The sequence below is a fragment of the Grammomys surdaster genome, unplaced genomic scaffold, assembly GCF_004785775.1.
Source record: "Grammomys surdaster isolate TR1022 unplaced genomic scaffold, NIH_TR_1.0 97, whole genome shotgun sequence".
Classification (NCBI taxonomy): Eukaryota; Metazoa; Chordata; class Mammalia; order Rodentia; family Muridae; genus Grammomys; species Grammomys surdaster.
Genome location: NW_021604576.1, coordinates 11,285,215 through 11,294,302, shown reverse-complemented (window position 1 = coordinate 11,294,302; position 9,088 = coordinate 11,285,215).

The window sequence follows — 9,088 nt, the reverse complement described above, 5'->3', positions numbered from 1 at the left end:
TGAACAAAATAAATGTAAGTAAGGTATGTTTGCTTAGTGGTGGTAAGACTATGCATTCTTCACTTCAGATGACATTTATGAAATGAAAATTTTTAAATCTAGTTCTGAACTCTTTGTTGTTGTTACTGTTATTTGAACTCTTTGACATAAGTCTCAAAAACAGAAACTAGGGATGGAGAAAAGGCTCTAGTTGGTAAAATGCTTGCTGCACAAACATGAGGAACTGAGTTTGATCTCAGAGTCTACATCAAACTGTTGTGTGTTGGAGCATACACTTGTAACCCCATCTCTGATGACTTGGAGAGCCATGATCCCCTAGGCTCACTAGCCAGCCAGACTAGCCTTATCAGAAAATTCCAGTCCAGTGTGAGACAAGGTGTGTAGCTCTGGATGAACAACATGTGATCCACAACACCTCTGCCCTGCATATGGATATGTGTTACTGCTGTATATATGAATTCTCTTGCACAAGTACACATGCACTCTAAAAATGCAAACCCAAGTATCTGAGCTCCATTGTTTGGCCACCATTCCACTGGCCTCCAACAAGAAATATCCAGGTTAGATTCTCCCTGCCCTCATTCACCTGTCTGTCTCCTGGGGCATGTCCAGCTGCCAGAACCTGTTAGCTTACTGTCCTGTCTCACCAGCTCCATTGTCTGGCCACCACTCCTCCAGCTTCAACCAGGGACCCTGTACAAGGAACATCCAGGCATCTTACATCAAGAACACCCAGTCCATGGATTCCCACTGGAGGTCTGCTCCACAGGGAACATCCCAATTAGAATCATCATCCTGCTACTTGCTACATCAGGACCATCTAAGGACAACTAGCTTGCTAAAGACCAGCATAAGAACACAAACAAGAGCCAGGTCAATATGGCAACTTCAGAGCACAGCTATCCCACTACAGCAAGCAAACCGTGGATATCCTAACACAACCAAGCACAATAGACCTTAAATTCAACCTTATAAAAATGATAGATACTTTTAAAGAAGAAATGAATAAATCCCTCATGGAAAATCAAGCAGGTAGACACCTTTAAAGAGGAAACTAATAAATCCCTTTAAGAAATACAGGGAAATGAACAAAACTGCTCAAGAGCTGAAAATGGAAATATAAGTAATAAAGTATACACAAACTGAGGGAATTCTAGAGATGGAAAATCTAGGAAAGAAAATAGGAAGATAGATGCAAGCATCATCAATAGAATATAAGAAAGGGAAGAGAATGTCAGGGGTAGAAGATAAAATAGAAGAAATTTATATATCAGTCAAATAAAAATTTAAACCTAATGACACAAAACATCTAGGAAATCTTGGGTATTATGAAAAGACCTAACCTAAGAATAATAGGAATAGAAGAAGGTAAAGGATCCCAACTCCAAGGACCAAAAAATATTTTCAGCAAGATTATAGAAAAAAATTTCACCAACCTAAAGAGAGAGATATCTATAAACATAGAAGAACTTATAGAACACCAATTTGATTAGACCAGAAAAAAATCCTCCCACCATCTAATAATCAAACAATAAATTTACAGAACAAAGAAAGACTATTAAAAGATGCAAGGGGAAAAGACCAATTAACATACAAAGGCAGAGTTATTAAAATTATACCCAACTCCCAACTCCCAAACAGAGGCTCTAAAATGCAGAAAATCCCGTGCAGATGTCTTACAGCCTCTAAGAAACCTCAGGCGCCAACCTTGAGTACTAACTATACCCAACAAAATTCTCAATCACCATAGAAAGCCAAAGCAAGATATTCCTAGACAAAGACCAATTCTATATCTATACCCAAATCCAGCCCTACAGAAAATACTTAAAGAAAACTCTAACCCAAGAAAGTTAAATTCACACAAAACCACACAGGAAATAAATAATTTCACAACAGCAAAAATGAAATAAGAGAAGCACACACAAATACACACAAACATACATATACACACACACTACCACCACCAACATCAAAATAACAGGAATTAATAATCATTGGTCATTATCTCTCAACATCAATAGACTCAATTCCCCAATTAGAAAAAAAAACCACAGAGTAACAGAATGGATGAAAAAACAAAAAAAGGATCCATCATACAGGAAACACACTTCAACAAAACAGATAGACATGACCTCAGAGTATAAGGCTGAAAAAATGTTTTCTAAGAAAACAGACCCAAGAACCAAACTGGAGTAGCCATTCTAATATCTAATAAACTAGACTTTCACTGAAAACTATTTAAAAAATAAGGAAGAACACTTCGTACTCATCAAAGGAAAAATTCACCAAGATGTATCTCAGTTCTGAACATATATGTCCCAAACGCAAAGACACACACTTTTCATTACTAAAGCTTAAACTACATATCATACTCCAATTCCTAATAATGGGAGACTTCAAGGCCACACTTTCACCAATAGACAGGTCATTGAGACAGAAACTAAACAGAGAAATAATGAAGCTAATAAAATTTATGAATCAAAAGGTCCTAACAGCTATCTACAAAGCATTTCACCCAAACATAAAAAAAATCTCATCTTCTCAGCACCTCATAAAAAATTCTACAAAATTGACCTGGTCAGTCTCAATGCAAGCCTCAACAGGTACATGAAAATTGAAATAATGTCTTTTATCTTATCAGACAACCATAGATTAAAGCTAGACTTCAACAACAGAAACAACAGAAATCCTACAAACTCACGGAGAAAGAACAACCCTCAACTCCATGATCATTGAGTGAGGGAAAAAATAAAGGAAGAATTTAAATACTTTCTAGAACCCAATGGAAATGAAGACACAACATACTGACACTTATGGGATACAATGAAAACAGTACTAAGGGGAACATTTATAGCACTAAATGCCTTCATAAAGAAATTAAAGAGTTCTCATACCATACTAGCAACTTAAAAGTACACCTGAAAACTCTAGAAAAAAAGAAGTAGATACACCTGAGAGGGGTAGAGGGAAGAAAATGCTCAAACTCAGAGCTGAAATCAATCAATTAGAAACAAAGAGAACAGTACAATAAAACCAAGAGCTGGTTCTTTGAGAAAATCAACAAGATAGGTAAACCCTTAACCAAACTAACTAAAAGGCAGAGAGACAGTATCAAAATCATGAACAAAATCAGAAATGAAAAGGTAAACATAGCAACAAACATTGAGGAAATTCAAATACTCATTAGGTCTTCAAAGCTTGTACTTCACAAATTTGGAAAATCTTAAGAAAATGGATGATTTTCCAGAAAGTTACTCATTATGAACGTTAAATCAAGATAGAGTAAACTATCTAAATAGTCCTATATCCCTAAGCAAATAGAAGCAGTCACTAAAAAATCTCCCAACAACAACAAAATGGTTTTAACACAGAATTCTACCTGACTTTCAAAGAAGAGCTAATACCAATACTTCTCAAACAATTCCACAAAATAGAACGAGAAGGAACATTGCCAAACTAATTCTATGAGGCCACAGTTACCTAAATACCTAAACCACACAAAGTCTCAATGAAGAAAGGGAATTTCAGGCCAATTTCCCTTATGAACATTGATGCAAAAAATATTCAATGAAATATTCTCAAACTGAATCCAAGAACACATCAAAGACATCATCCACCATGATTAAGTAGGTTTCATCTCAGGAATACAGTGGTGGTTCAATATAAAAAAATCCATCAATGTAATTAATCCACCATATAAACAAAATTAAACAAAAAAAAGAGAAAAAATGTATGATAATCTCATTAGTTGCTGAAAAATCCTTTGACAAATTCCAATACCACTGCATTTTAAAAGTCTTGGCGAGTTCAGGAATACAAGGCTCATACCTAAGCACAATAAAGGTGATATACAGCAAACTAATAGCCAACATCAAATTAGATGTAGAGACACTTAAAGCAATTCCATTAAAATCAGGGACAAGACAAGGCTGTCCACTCTCTGTCTCCGTATCCCTTAAACATAGTACTTTAAGTCTTAGATAGAGCAATACAAGAATTAAAAGAAATCAAAGGGATACAAATTGAAAAGGAAGAAGTCCAAGTATTGTCATTCACAACTGAAATTGTATATTATATATAGTAACTGTAAGAGGCAGTGCTGATTCCTAATAGGTTCTTGATTGTGTCAATAAAGAGAGTGAGAGCCAATTGCTTGGTGAAGGGAAAAGGTAGGATTTCTGGGTCCCAGAAGGAAGAGAGGAGACACAGGGGAATGGAGACTTTTTGCGTGAGATTTGGAACGAGAAGGACGTAACAGCCATGTAAGGTCTTGGGGTAGCTAGAACTGGTGGCCTCCACCACCAGCAGATGGCTGATATAGGCTAGCTGATAAGGTTAGAACAGGAGATTCTGCACCCAGCAACTGTGTTATCTGGCAAGTTCTAAGAAAGCTATCAATGTTTTTCTTCCAAGAAGCAAAGGTGGGTAGAGAAAGAAAGAAGCCAATGCGGTAGCTGGCGGCTTGGAAGCTAGCCAGGAGGAAAAAAAAAGCAGAGAGGGAGCCCATAGAGTGCGGACAACAGCTCTTGGTTTTCTGATGTTGGGAGTTGGTTGCAGTCAATTGAAAGCTATGCTGCAAGGGCTGGGAGCACAATGGCAGCTCTCAAGAAAGGCCCTAGCTGGCCATTGGCAGAGCTAAGCCAAGAGGAGTGGGCAAGTCCAGAGAGAGAGCCAGTGGCAGCCGATCTCTGGGAGCACAGGCTGCAGTCCCAGGCAAAGGCAGGAGAATATCTTTAACTTTACGCCCAACAAGTAACCCCAAAAATTCTACTGTAAAACTCCTACAGCTGATGAACACCTTCTGCAAAATGGCTAGATACAAAATTAACTCAAAAATCAGTAGCCCTCCTTTATATAAACAATAAACAGGCTGAAAAAAATATGGAAGTAACATCTTTTACAATAGCCAGAAATAATATAAAATATCTTGGTATAACTCTAACCAAGCAGGTGAAATACCTGTAGGACAAAACTTCAAGTCTCTGAACAAAGAAATTGCAGAAGATCAGAAAATGGGAAGATCTCCCATACTCACAGATTGATAGGATTAACATAGCAAAAACAGCCATCTTACTAAAAGTAATCTACAGATTCAATGACATTTCTAACAAAATTCTAATACAATTTTTTACAAACCTTGAAAGAACAATTCTCAATTTCATATGAAAAAAAAGAATGGCTAAAGCAATCCTGAATAATAATAACAATTAATAATAATAATGCCACCACTTTTGAAGGTATCACTATTCCTGATTTCAAGCTATACCTCAGGACAATTGTAGTAAAACCCACATGATATTGATATAGAAACAGACAAGTTGATCAATGGATTCAAATTGAAGACCCAGAAATATAACTACACACCTTTAGACACTTGATATTTGACAAAGGAGCCAAAATCAAATAATGGAAAAAAAGAAAGCGTCTTCAACAAATGATGCTGGCCCAACTGGATATCTTGGATGTTTGCGTCAGGAAGAATGCAAATAGACTCATCTATCATCCTGCACAAAACTCAAGTCCAAGTGGATCAAACACCTCAACATAAAACCAGATACACTAAATCTTATAGAAGAGAAGGTAGGGAACTGCTTTAAAGTCATTAGCACAGGAGACAAATTCTTAAATAGAATACTAATAACTCTGGGACTAAGATCAACAACTGATAAATGGGACCTAATGAAACTAAAAATCTTTTGAAAGACTAAGGAAACAATCAATAAGACAAAACAGCAGCCTACAGATTAGAAAAAGAACTTTACCAACCCTACATTCAACAGAGGACTAATATCTAAAATATAAAATAACTCAAGAAATTAGGACACCAACAAGCCAAATAACCCAATTTAAAATTAAATAAAGAGCTAAACAGAGAATTCTCAACAGAGGGATCTCTAATGGCCCCAAAACACTTAAATGTTCAACATCCTTAGTCTTCAGAGAAACACAAATCAAAACAACTCTGAGATTTCATGATATACTCATCAGAATGGCTAAGATCAAAAATTCAAGTGACAGCACACGCTGGTTAGGATGTGGAGGAGGGGAGCACTCTACTGCTGGTGAGAGTGCAAATTGGTACAACCACTTTTGAAATCAATTTGGAAAGTTTTCAGAAAACTGGGAACAGTTTTATCCCAAGACCCAGCTATACCACTCCAGGGCATATACCCCAAAGATGCTCCACTGTACCACAAGGATACACTGTGATCATAGCAGCTTTATTTGTAATACCCAGAAATTGAAAACAACCTAGATGTCCCACAACTAAACAAAGGATAAAGAAAATGTGGCATATCTATACAACGCTATTAGATAATAGTGGGAAGTGACGGTGGAGGTTCTAGGCAGTCTATGGGGGGGGGGTTGACCCTTGCTGAGACTCCTACCAGATATTAAAAACAAAGACATCAGGAATTTTGCAGGCAAATGGATGGAACTAGAAAATATCATCCTGAGTGAGGTAACATAGACCCAATGAGACACACATGGTATGTACTCACGTATAAATGGACATTAGCTATAAAGTGCAAGATAGCCATGCTGCAATTCATAGATCCTAAGAAACTAAGAAATAAGGAGGTCCCAAGGAAGAATGTGTGAATCTCACTCAGAAGGAGAAACAAAATAGTCATTGGAGGTGGATGGAGGGAGGAAACTGGGTGGGAGAGAGGATGAGGAGGGGAACAGGAATGGGGATCAGGTATGGGGAGAGAGAATCTGGACAAGTGTATGGCAATTGATGTTGGGCATCTCTGGGACCTGGGAAGTGATGGTGGAGGTTCTAAGCAGTCTGGGGGTGGGGGTTGACCCTAGCTGAGACTCCTACCAGCGGCATATATGGGGACTGAAATGGTCACCTCCTGTAACCAGATGGAACTTTCAGTAGAACACACACATATAATTTGTCCTTCAACCCAAATTTGTCCTGACTACAAGATGCCCAGGGATAAAGATGGAGCAGCCGTAGAGGATTTGGCCAGCTAGTGACTAGCCATCTTGAAACATGTCCCATGAAAGATAGCTAATCCCTGACACTATTAAGGGCACTCTGCTATGCTTGCAGCCAAGAGCCTAGCTTAATATTCTCCTGAGAGGCTTCATTCAGCAGTGGATGGACACAGATGCACAGATCCACAACCAAACATCAGGCAGTTCTCAGGTAGTCTTGTGGAAGAGTAGGAGATAGAATTGACCAAGCTGAAGAGATCAAGAACACCACAAGAAGTCCTACAGAATCAACTAACCTGGGCCTGTAGAGACTGAATCACCAACCAAAGAGCATACAGGGATTGGACCTAGGCCACCTTCACATTTGTAGCAGAAGTGTAACTTGGTCTTCATGTAGGTCCCCTAATAATTGGAGTAAAGACTGTCTCTGACTCAGTTGCCTGCCATTGGCTTCTTTCCTTTAATTGATCTACCTATTCAGGCTTCAGCGACAGAGGATACCCTTAAGTCTATGGTGAGTAAACGTCCCAGAGTGGGATAGTACCCAAGGGCCCCTTCTATGAAAAGAAGGAGAGGAAATAATGGAGAGAGGCATTTGTAAGTGTGAGACTAGGAGGAGAGAAGGGAAAAAGGGAAGACATGATCAGGATATTAAATAAATAAATAAGTAAATAAATAAATATAAAGTTCAGTGCAATAATGATGTTCAGTAATGTGCATTAAAAGATCTGTCATCAAAAAACACCTTCAATTTCCAGTGAATACAGAAAGTTAATTTATATATACCATACAGTTTGTCAAGCATAATGTAAAGTAGAAAATGAGTCAAGCTTCATTTCCTCAATGAGAAAAAAACCTGGTGATATAATCCATGATTCATATATTTCTTACCACATATATTTGATTGTAATTTGAAAAAAATTACTAATATTATTTAGTTGCAAAACCAAAACCAAATAAAAAATTCATACAGGTGATGCTCATTATTTAGACATAGATTTTCTCTTTCCATTCTTTTTGCATACATGCAAACATCTAACCAAATATGAAATGTGAAGAGGAAAAAACAAAACAAAATAAACAAGCAAACAAAAAAAAACTGAGGACATCAGAAATGACAAGCATAAGCTTCACAGTTGAATTATAGCTATCACTGGAGATGTTGCCCCGAAGTCACCAGAATCTTGTTTTCATGTTGTCATATCTTTGTATATAGTTGTTTCTTATAATAAGAGAAAATATCAAAACAAAGCTAAAGTCCCGGAAAGGGCATAAAGGCCTCACCTGCAGACTCTAGAACATCTGTCTCTTGCACACAAACAAGCTATTTTCAGAACCCTTGAGAAATATGTGTCATTTTTATAACGCATGTTTGTGAGAAATAAACCTTCAACTGTTCTTCTCTGAGAATTTACCCAACTGCTTGGTATTATTCTGGTAGAAGGTCTTTAACTTAGTCTTCTGTATAGTGGCCTTTGTCACAACAGTCAGTCAATGATTGAATCCTGCCAGTTGTCAAGGATATCCAACCCAATTGTATGTTAAGAAACCTGGATCATATACAGACTGGAACTGTGGAAGAAGTTGGAATCACCAGGAGTCAAACAGGAACTGCTTCTGTGTTTGTTTCTTTCCCAGTATAAATCTTCATTCTGAATGATGAGCTGGGATAACATTTGAGTCCTCAGAGACTTGAGACACCACATTTAGCAAGCCTAGAAAATATCCATCTTTCTTTTTTGAACCAAATTTAATGGCACCATGTCCCTAAGCAGGGAGATTAAGTGAAATATATGCATTATATTCTTGTAGTACTATAGTCCTTCCTCGGGAAGAAATGATCTTTCTCTCAAACAAAACGTACTATCTTGGGTTTGGAATGCGGACAAGAAATAGTTCCTTATGTGGTATTCCACGTCATGTGTCTCTGGCTTTAAAAACAGGAGGGCTGTGGGAGGGGAGATGTTCATTCTGTGCTTAGATCAAGATGTTAAAGGACTTGGAAGAAAAAGAATTAGAATATCAGTTACAGAAAAGTCTGGAGAAATATTGGATAGAACATTTAGAGTGAAACAAAAAGATGTTCAGGGATCTATTAAACAAATATTCACCAAAGGACATTCCCTGTGAAAATTGT